The following is an 8,422-nucleotide window of genomic DNA, read 5'->3' on the forward strand; positions in this document are numbered from 1 at the left end:
AATATATATATATAAATAATTTATATAATATATATTATATATATATATATATATATATATATATATATATATATATATATATATAAATATATATATATATATATATATATATATATATATATATATATATATATATATATATATATATATATATATGTCGTACCTAATAGCCAGAACGCACTTCTCAGCCTACTATTCAAGGCCCGATTTGCCTAATAAGCCAAGTTTTCATGAATTAATGTTTTTTCGTCTACCTAACCTAACCTAACCTAGCTTTTTTTGGCTACCTAACCTAACCTTACCTATAAATATAGGTTAGGTTAGGTTAGGTAGGGTTGGTTAGGTTCGGTCATATATCTACGTTAATTTTAACTCCAATAAAAAAAAATTGACCTCATACATAGAGAAAAGGGTTGCTTTATCATTTCATAAGAAAAAAATTATAGTAAATATATTAATTCATGAAAACTTGGCTTATTAGGCAAATCGGGCCTTGAATAGTAGGCTGAGAAGTGAGTTCTGGCTACTAGGTACGACATATATATATATATATGTCGTACCTAGTAGCCAGAACTCACTTCTATGCCTACTATGCAAGGCCCGATTTGCCTAATAAGCCAAGTTTTCATTAATTAATTGTTTTTCGACTACATAACCTACCTAACCTAACCTAACCTAACGTTTTCGGCTACCTAACCTAACCTAACCTATAAAGATAGGTTAGGTTAGGTTAGGTAGGGTTGGTTAGGTTCGGTCATATATCTACGTTAATTTTAACTCCAATAAAAAAATATTGACCCCATACATAATGAAATGGGTAGCTTTATCATTTCATAAGAAAAAAATTAGAGAAAATATATTAATTCAGGAAAACTTGGCTTATTAGGCAAATCGGGCCTTGCATAGTAGGCTGAGAAGTGCGTTCTGGCTATTAGGTACGACATATATATATATATATATATATATATATATATATATATATATATATATATATATATATATATATATATATATATATTAGTGTAATATATAAGAATGTAGTGTAATAGTATATATATTATATATATTATATATTATATATATATATATATATTTATATATAAATAATATATTTATATATAAATAATATATTTATATATAAATAATATATTTATATATAAATAATATATATATAAATAATATATATATATATATAAATAATATATATATATAAATAATATATATATAAATAATATATATATATAAATAATATATATATAAATAATATATATATGATAACCGTCTTTGTAACCTATATGTAACTCCCTCTTTGTAACAAAGTTCAAATAAAGCAAATATATATGTGTCCATACAAAAGAATGGGGGTGGTAGAAGATAATATTAGTGTTTAGTGAGTGACCACAAGGTCTCCTCTGAATACTTTTTATTTTCTTCTCCGAGGCTATGGGTCCCCACATTGGCACCAGAGGTCTTCCTCACAAACTTTTTATATAATATATATATATAAATAATATATATATAAAGGTAAAACTAGCTAGTTATACGTAGATATATGATAACTAACCAACCCTAACCTATATATATATATATATATATATATATATATATATATATATATATATATATATATATATATATATATATATATATATATATATATTATAATATATATACACACATATATATATATAGGTTATATATAGGAATCTATATGTGTCTATATATAGACACATATAGATTCTTCTATATAGACATTAGCCATTTTCAGTATTCGTCATATCCAAGTCTGCTGTGTGATGCACATGTCTTCTTGCTTCACCACCCTGTAATGAAATATTGTTTGCTACTAATTGTTTTCAATAATACATTATTTTATTATATAATATTTAATTTATTAATTAAAAACCGTTTCCATATTATAGAAAAAAAAACTAAAACAAGAATCTATATAAAACTATAGAATGGAATAGAATAGAATAATAGAATAGAATCTATATAGAATCTATATATCATATATATATTTATAAAAATAAATATATATATATAAATATATATATATATATATATATATATATATATTTATATATATGTGTGTATATCACGAAAATAAACACGTGATTAAGAATGTGACAATGTCAGACCACGGAGGAAGAATGAAACAGGAATTTCCTTAAGTACTTTCGTATATTAAATACATCTTCAGAAGGACCTTCTGAAGATGTATTTAATATACAAAAGTACTTAAGGAAATTCCTGTTTCATTCTTCCTCCGTGGTCTGACATTGTCATATTTATATATATATATATTATTATATCCTGCATTATTCCAGCCCATTATTAGAGATAGTAGCCACCTCTTATTTTGGTTTTCTTTCATTATTAGTGCTCAGAAAATTAAATATATCTACATATTTAGTCAAAATCAGTTACATTATTTTATCTTATTCATAGCATAAATGTTCTCAAAGATTACTAAAAAGAAATTGAATTAGACTACAGCAAATTGGCAAACTTTACCTTGTATCTGTTTCCACCGAGTTTGTTTGGGGCGTTCTTCAACATATCAGCAATACTTGTCTCAACATCTCTTTCAGTTGCATTAGTGTGGGTGTTGATACAGGCTTCTGGAAATTTATAAGAATTAATTAATATATATAATTATAATTCACTTTGCCATTCCCCATTCCACAGTCCTCTCGTCCTTCCCACTTCCTTGTCCCCACATCATCCCCACTATTCCCACTTCCCTGTCCCATCGTCCTCCTTACCATTTTCCCCTCCCCTGTCCTTCTTCCTCCCCCACCATCTCCCATTCACCTGTCCCTTTGTCCTCCCCAGCATTCCCCTGTCCCCACCATCCCCAACTCCCCAGTCCCCTCGTCCTCCCCACCATTACCCTCTCCTCTGTCCCCTCGTCTTCCCCACCATCCCCCCCTCTTGTCCTCCTCACCATTCCAAACTACCTCATCCGATGCATTCTATAATGGTCTGATGCTTCCATCAGAAAATTGGGAACATCAAATGATCTGATATTCCCATCACTGAAAAATAAGAACAGCTAAAAAAATGAAATGAAAAAAATAAAAAAATAAACTATACTCATGAAATGAACAGTATGGTAAACAACACAGCTCAATTTCAATGCAATGTCACACAAAATTATTAAATCGAAAAGAAAATAAATTGAAATCTATGAAAATTCAAATTATCAATGCAATCGGAAATATTGAAATAATATCGCAACATAATATAGTGTGGGTTGCTCTTACGTGCAACAGACGGTGCTGTTTTTCAAAAAAGGCATGGTTTTACCTGTCACAAGTGTGGCATCTATACTTACACTCACGAAATGAACGGTATGGTAAACAACATAGCTCAATTGCAATGTAATGTCACAATAACATTTAATAACAATAATAACAATAACATTTAAATATACTTTAAGATATAATCTAGAAGAAAATAAGAACATTGAAACGGTTCATGAACTCGATTTCAATAAAGGACACTATGGGGAACTTTGAAAAACAGTTAATGAGTATAATTAGACAGACTTGTTGCTAGGCAGAGGAGTAAATAATGAGTTATATGGCAAATTTTGCAAAATATACGGCACACAAACATTCATACCCAAACAAAGCAAAATGCTAGGTAAGAACAAAGCAGTTGGCCCGTAGGGGAAAGGAGATACCCACAAGACTGGAATACTAGTCATTAACAAGCACACAAGTACTACACCACACAACAACCGCACTACTACCAGAACTGGACGAATCACTACCAAAACAACACATTGCACATCACTACCAAAACAACACAACACAACACAAGCATTGGCAAAGAATTATAGACCAGTTGCACTAACATCCCACATAATAAAATTATTTGAGAGTGATCAGGAGTCAGGTTACTAGATTTATAGAGACCAATGACCTCCACAATTCAGGCCAACAAAGATTTAGAGCAGGAAGATATTGAAATACCTCTTACAGCTATCTCTCATTTCCTCTACTTGTACAGTACAGCTACTTGACCATTACGACAAAATCACTGAGATATGAGATAATGATGACACTAACCTCATCTACTCAGACTCCAACCCACTCATATTAAATAATGATGTAAACAATAAATTAAAAAAAAAATCCACTTATTAATGTCAACCAACAAACTCCCACTAAACATAGAAAGGACCTACAACATCTTACTTGGGAGCAAATCAACAAATGCAATTCATCTACAGTTACACAATGTTAACATCAGAAATAAAAAAGATGGTAAGTTCCTTGGTCTATACTTAGATCTGCCCGAAACGCTATGAGTGCTAGTTGCTTTACAAGAATGTATAACTTCAAGTCATTGTACTCTCCCCCAATGTACCTTCTTGTATATAAAGAAAAAATAAATAAATAAACAAACACATAATAAATCAATACTTACTAAATTTTGTCTATTATGTAGCAAAGAAGCAGGTCTACGGAAGGCTTTTCTGTTGAGTTCGAAGCCCAGATTACTCGTGGTCTCTGAAATAAGTTAAGATTATAAGTATAAAATTTATAAAATCAAATAATAAATCCGGTATTGCTCAATTTCAGATGCAGACGTACTGAATGATATATCAGACTGTCAGCATGGTATTCGATCTGGAAGGTCCAGTGTAACGAATTTACTCAGTTTCTATGATCGAGCCACAGAGATCTATAAAGAATTCTGATCAAGAAAGAGATCTAGGGGTGGTTTTAGATAGAAAACTATAACCTGAGGATCATATTAAGAACATTCTGCGAGGGGCCTATGCTACACTTTTTAACTTTAGAATTGCTTTTAAATACATAGGTCAAAAAGTTTTAAAAGTTTTAAAAGTTTTTTAAACCTCTTGTGTATCATGAGTGTGTTAAAGCTTCAGATGGTGCATTCAGATGATGAATATTACCTAGTTCCTTCATCTGGGAAGAATGAACACATATTGGTGCATTCGGATGATAAAAACTAACTACTGTAGTTCAATTGATCAACAGACTGTATATCATATGCAGACTGTATGTGGATCTGCGGGCCACTCCAAACAACAGCCTGGTGGACCAAGCTCCACCAGGCCTAAAGCACAAAGTGATATAGATGTGATAGAGAAACTAGGTCAAATGGAGGAGTAGGTCTGTATATTAAACAGCACCTGACGTGCACAGAGCTACTAAACTCAATGTGGTGGTAGAGTGGTGGGGGGGGGGGGGAACCATTGCAGAAAAAAACAAAAATACAATTTGGTCAACAAAACAGCATTGTTTAAAATAGAAGACATGGGTTGACATTTTTGGGGTAAGGTAGCTTACATTGAGTTAATTAGTTAGTACTTAGTTTTTATCTTAAACTGGTTGGGAGAGGTACAGTGTTGCTGTGCTGGTGAAAGAACACCTAAAGGTAAATTAAATAATGATTGCGAATCCACAAGAAGTTGACATAATAGCGCTAGAGATCTGCAATCAGGATGATAAACTTTCCTTAAAGAATTTGACAAACACTTGCTGATAGGACATGAAGTAAATGAAATGTATGTCAAGTTTTGTGAAATATATGATAAAAGCACAACAAAATTTGTACCAAAGGAGAGATGCAGAACTAGGAAAAGGGGTTTGTTCAACAGAAATTGCGAGAGGGCCTGAGACCCAAACACACACAAATGGAATCATTATATAGCAAGAGGCCAAACCCCCAAACATACAAGCGATGCAAAGATGCGAGAAACAGCAGCAGCATTAAGGAGAGGGACTTAAGGACCATAAATAAAGTGTGAAAATAAACTCGAGTAAATTTTTTTAACTACTCTCGACAGTGAAGAAAAACAAATATTCAGACGATTTGTGTTAGAATCATTAATCTTACAATTTCGGTCATATTCAACAACACAAATACATACACACACATTCCTGTTGCTGTAGCAAGTGAAGAATTACACACACAGATCACAATAACGTGATGCATGAAATGAACAAATCCACAAGGGCCGTGACGAGGATTCGAACCTGCGTCCAAGAGCATCCCAGACACTGCCTTAATCGACTGAGCTACAACAGGGTAAAAGGGTTGAAACCGAAGTTCTACTGAACTTACTGGATCCCATAGCCTCTCCGAGGCACAAACCAGGCTTTTACACAACCCCCCCCCACTGCACCCGAGCTATGTCAACAGGCCGTTCTCCCTCTTCGCCCTTACATCATCACACACAGATCACAATAACGTGATGCATCAAATGAACAAATCCACAAGGGCCGTGATGAGGATTCAAACCTGTGTCCGGGAGCATCCCAGACACTGCCTTAATCGACTGAGCTACGACAGGGTAAAAGGGTTGAAACCAAACTTCTACTGAACTTCCTGGATCCTTTTACCCTGTTGTAGCTCAGTCGATTTAGGCAGTGTCTGGGATGCTCCCGGACGCAGGTTCAAATCCTCGTCACGGCCCTTGTGGATTTGTTCATTTGATGCATCACGTTATTGTGATCTCTGTGTGTGATGATGTAAGGGTGAAGAGAAAGAACGACCTGTTGACATAGCTCGGGTGCAGGGGGAGGGTTGTGTACAAGCCTGGTTTGTGCCTCAGAGAGGCTATGGGATCCAGTAAGATCGTCCTTCCTTTCCTCCCTAGAATCTGGATGTAGCAGGTGCTCAATTGTCAAAAGTGAAAAAAATTTGGTTTGTCTTCCGAATGCACCATATCGGTAAATTTTTACAAGATCTATTATTCTAATAAGGGTTTGATAAAATACAGTAGACTGCCTACTGGTTTTTGGTTGCCAGTTTCCTCAAGTTAATTTCCGTGATTTACACACAAATTTATATACATACAAATACATATACACACATATATAAAATGTAAATAATTTTACCTTGCACCTAGATCCACCAAGCCTGTACGGCGCGCGTTTCAGTACTTCGGAAATCTAGAACTAGCTAGAATCTCTAATCTGCAATGAAACAATACATATTATTGCACTTACCAAAACATGGATGAATGTAGAAAATACAGAACTTTTAGCTGAATATCAAATAAATGGATTTAATCTATTTCACACAGATAGATATATTAGATATTATATTATATTCCTTTCCTCCCTAGAATCTGGATGTAGCAGGTGCTCAATTGTCAAAAGTGAAAAATTTGGTTTATTTAACATACACGCCATAGACCGGCTTGGGAAAAAAAAGTTCGTAAAACCCAGGGGCCATAGACCGGCTTGGGGGAAAAAAGTTCGTAAAACCCAGGGGCCATAGACCGGCTATGAAAGAAAATTTGAGAAAACCCTGGGGCCATAGAACGGCTTTTTAATCCCCTTGAACGGATAATCATCTGTATCAAACCTTATTACAGGTAAAACCAGTAGGCAGTCTACTGTATTTTAACAAACCCTTATTAGAATAATAGATCTCGTAATAATTTTGCAAAAATAGTGGCATTTACTATTTTTAAAAGATTATTAAAAATTTACTGATATGGTGCATTCGGAAGACAAACCCAATTTTTCACTTTTGACAATTGAGCACCTGCTACATCCAGATTCTAGGGAGGAAAGGAAGGACGATCTTACTGGATCCCATAGCCTCTCCGAGGCACAAACCAGGCTTTTACACAACCCACCCCCCCCCTGCACCCGAGCTCAATTGTCAAAAGTGAAAAATTGGGTTTGTCTTCTGAATGCACCATATCAGTAAATTTTTTAATAATCTTTTAAAAATAGTAAATGCCACTATTTTTGCAAAATTATTACGAGATCTATTATTCTATAGAATAATGCATATAAATGCATATATGCATATAAATACAAAACAAGTAAATGTAAATAATTTTACCTTGCACCTAGATCCACCAAGCCTGTATGGCGCGCGTTTCAGTACTTCGGAAATCTAGAACTATCTTGAATCTCTAATATGCAATGAAACAATACATATTATTGCACTTACCAAAACATGGATGATTGTAGAAAATACAGAACTATTAGCTGAATATCAAATAAATGGATTTAATCTATTTCACACAGATAGATATATTAGATATTATATTATATTCCTTTCCTCCCTAGAATCTGGATGTAGCAGGTGCTCAATTGTCAAAAGTGAAAAATTTGGTTTATTTAACATACACGCCATAGACCGGCTTGGGAAAAAAAAGTTTGTAAAACCCAGGGGCCATAGACCGGCTATGAAAGAAAATTTGAGAAAACCCTGGGGCCATAGAACGGCTATTTAATCCCCTTGAACGGACCTGTGCATGGACCACTGAGGCATCGAAAAAAAACACGGGCCATAGACCGGCTTGGGAAAAAAAAGTTTGTAAAACCCAGGGGCCATAGACCGGCTATTTAATCCCCTTGAACGGACATGTGCATGGACCACTGAGGCATCGAAAAAAAACACGGGCCATAGACCG

The 8,422-nt window shown here is 33.9% G+C and overlaps 1 long non-coding RNA gene across 1 annotated transcript; it reads right to left on the minus strand.

Moving 5' to 3' along the window:
• Positions 1–1,753: 1,753 nt before the first annotated feature.
• On the minus strand, positions 1,754–7,935 carry LOC138356769 (uncharacterized). Its single transcript, XR_011224641.1, has 3 exons — positions 7,846–7,935; positions 2,518–2,624; positions 1,754–1,823 (listed from the first exon to the last, which is right to left on the minus strand). It is a non-coding gene; the product is annotated as an uncharacterized lncRNA (long non-coding RNA).
• Positions 7,936–8,422: the final 487 nt, after the last annotated feature.

Source organism: Procambarus clarkii, chromosome 74, assembly GCF_040958095.1.
Source record: "Procambarus clarkii isolate CNS0578487 chromosome 74, FALCON_Pclarkii_2.0, whole genome shotgun sequence".
NCBI lineage: Eukaryota > Metazoa > Arthropoda > Malacostraca > Decapoda > Cambaridae > Procambarus > Procambarus clarkii.